We start from the raw sequence: 3,567 nt of genomic DNA, 5'->3' as shown, positions 1-3,567 counted from the left end.
GCTACAGTAAATACTGTATTGTGGATTAGTGTAGTGCAGCCCAATGTATTTGGAGCCCGGGTATAATTTCTATCTCGAGCCACACTACTCATCGAGAGTGTTTATTAAATCTATTCTTAGCACAAGTTTATGTGTGTGGGTGGGTGTTTTTAAATCTTAAATTATTATGTTGTCTCAATTGACATTAGCAAGTTTTTCTTATCATGTGTGGTCGTGGTGGCTCTGGGAGTAATAAAGCTAATTCATTTTAGTTTATTTTTGCTGGAATTTAAATGTATACTATATTCTAAACTTTTTTCAAGTTTAACTATTTACGTCTTCCTGTTTTTAATTGTATTAAAGTTGCGTTGCATAAAACGAGAGAAAAAGTGCCCTAAAAACGTCTGTGTTAATTGTAAATGTGTAACTTAAAAATCACCTACCTGAACTTTTGTTAAGTGTCGTTCAAAGGTTGAAACTTTGTGGATATTTAACTCCAAAACCTTCATCAGTGTAGGTGTGCCTATATTAAGTCAAGTCATATCAATTTCTAAAAGGTTGGGGAGACAATTAATATTCAGGTAACAACATGTGTAAAACTCAGGATGCTCTTTTACTTGATTTAAAATACTCAGGGGCATTCCATACACTAATTAAGATCTAAATATAAAAACATAAAAATATGTAATTTTAAGGTTCTGTTGGTATTACACAAAATCATGCATGGACTTGCTCCCTCATATCTTTCAGATTTAATTTCCCCCTATGTTCCGGTCCAGGGCCTACGCTCTGAAAATGCTGGTCTACTAGTGATCCAAAGAGCCAAGAAGAGATCCGCAGGTTCGAGAGCGTTCTCCATTCGGGCTCCCTGAGATGCGATCTGCAACCTCAGTGGAAATGTTTAAATCTAGGCTTAAAACACACTTCTATTCTATAGCATATAAATAACCTATATTTCATATTGACAATATCAGTGTATTATTTGTTAGTGCAACATCCGTTGCAGCCTGGTCATTCTGGAAGGGGGTATTACCTCATGTGTGGCCCCTTCTCAGGGTTTCTTTATTTTCCTCATGTTGGGGTTTTTGAGTTTTTCCTTGCCCTCATGTAGGTTTTAGATGAAGGAAAGTTGTAATAATAGTCTGTATTTTGCAATAATCTGTGGCCTGTGCAGCCCCTTGCGACTAATTCTGATTAAGGGCTATACAAATAAACATGACTTGGCTTGACATGAAAATCAATCAATTAATATATCAGTATTAAATTAATACCTAATCAGCTGAGGCTGCACTTAAAGGCTCTGTGTGTATGTTTCAGTGCCTCATACTGGGAAAATTCTTATTCTTTAAAAATATAATTGATGAAGTATTTATCAAAAATGCATTAACTACCATAGCGATGTTCAATTGGAGGGGCATGGCGGGTATGTGTTTAATGCGTCTGCCCACAGTGTAGAGGTCCAAGGTTCAAATTCAGCTACCGCTTTCCCAGTGTGGAGTTTGCATGTTCTCCCCATTCATGCATTGGTTTCCTCCAGGAACTGTGGTTTCCTCCCACCTTCCAGAAACTTGCAAAGCATGTCAATTGTCAGATCCAACCCTTTGTGCCCAGCAAAAACTGCCCACTTTCCGAAAATAGCTCTGCCAACCCCAGCAACGCTAGTGAGGATAAGTGGTGCAGAAGATGAATGGATAGATTTGCAATTTCTTTCTTTCTACGTCAAGAATTTTCTATTTATTTATCTAACGTAACATGAGCCTCACAATTACAGAATTGCCCGTCATCTTGCTGCGATGGGTACCCAAAAAAAACATGGCGAAATAGGAATAAAGTGGTGCCTTATGGTCACTCCGAGTCTCTGTAATGTGCATTTCTTATTGTGATTTAAACTCGTTTTCAGTTGCACGACAGATTACTTTAACATCTAGTAGTCAAATTATACACACTGTCCTTTTGATTTTCCTATTAAGGCAGGGGCCTCAAACTATCATTCTCATGGCCACAAATGGCACTCAAGTTCAAGACCCCTGGTTTAAAAGAACAACCAATGAGTAAAACAACCAGAATTGCTCTGTCATATCTTTCAGATTTAATTTTCCCCTATGTTCCGGTCCGGAGCCTTCGCTCTGAAAACGCTGGCCTACTTGTGATTATAAAAGCCAAGAAGAGATCCGCAGGTTCAAGAGCATTCTCCATTCGGGCCCCGGTGCTGTGGAATGCTCTTCCCCCTGAGATTGGATCTGCAACCTCAGTGGAAATATTTAAAACTAATCTTAAAACACACTTCTATTCTATAGCATATGAATAACCTCTATTTTGTGTTGACAATATCAGGGGATGGTGTCATAATAATCTGTAATAATAGTTTGCAATAATCTGTGCAGCCCTTTGAGACTCTTTGTGATTAAGGGCTATACAAATAAACATGACTTGACTTGACTTCCTTTTTTTCTGAATTCATAAAAGCTGTGAACATTGGAGTAGAGGATATTGAAGTCCATCCAGTCCCGCCCTTTAGAAATATATTTAGACGCAGCCCTTGGACAACTTTGTTGTCACTATGGACAGGTTAGTCAAAATACAGTGCTCTGAAAAAGTATTTGCCCCTTTCATGATTTTTATGCTTTGCAGATTTATAACTCACAAAAGGTTTAGAATAGATTATCAAACCAATTTTCACATCACTCAGAGACAACCCAAGAAAATACTAAATGCAGTTTTGAAATTTAATTTGTTAAGGACACACAAAAAAAAATGTAAACCGATCTGGCCCTATCCGAAAAAGTAATTCCCCCTGAAGTTAGTAGCAAGTATGCACCTTCGGCAGCGATGACCAGTGCTCGGCACGTTTCTTAAGATAAATAATTAATTATAGTTACTCGCTACTTCTTCAGAGAGTAACTGAGTTAGTAACCAATTTGTTTTATGGCAAAAGTAAATTCATATTTATTTGTATAGCCCTTAATCACAAAGAGTCTCAAAGGGCTGCACAGATCAAAGACTATTGCAAACTACAGACTATTATGACACCATCCCCTCATCTAAAACCTACATGAGGGCAAATAATACACATATTATCAACATGAAATATAGGTTATTCATATGCTATAGAATATAAGTGTGTTTTAAACATTTCCACTGAGCTTGCAGTTATTTTTGTCAAGTGCTGAGCTTTTTTACGCAAGGTGTAACAGGCTGCACACCTTACAGCACCTTCAATGTTTGACTCCTTCTCAATATGTTTCTCATGATTTGCTAATTGCCCTCACCTGCGCTCACTCTTTCATGGCCACATGTTTGCCATGGTCTGCCACTCGTTCCTTAAGTAGTCATCCTCCTATTTAAGTACGTTATTCTTGTTCTGTCCTTGTCAGTCTGTCAATGAACCTCCGCATTTTTGACTCTGGGTCCCGTTCTGTTCCCGACCTGTTCCTGTATCAAGTCGAGTCATTTTATTTTTGTATAGCCCTAAATCACAAAGAGTCTCATCCTGCTCGATATCGTCCCGTTTCCTGTATTGATCCCCTGTCCCTGGCTACCCGCTCGTTTCTAGTTACCTGACTTGTTCCGATCTCCGATCACACTCAG

The sequence above is a fragment of the Urocampus carinirostris genome, chromosome 1 (genome assembly GCF_059441175.1).
Source record: "Urocampus carinirostris isolate Australia breed hairy pipefish chromosome 1, RoL_Ucar_1.0, whole genome shotgun sequence".
Taxonomy (NCBI): domain Eukaryota; kingdom Metazoa; phylum Chordata; class Actinopteri; order Syngnathiformes; family Syngnathidae; genus Urocampus; species Urocampus carinirostris.
The sequence above is the reverse complement of the archived record's forward strand: the minus strand, read 5'-3'. Positions refer to the sequence as shown.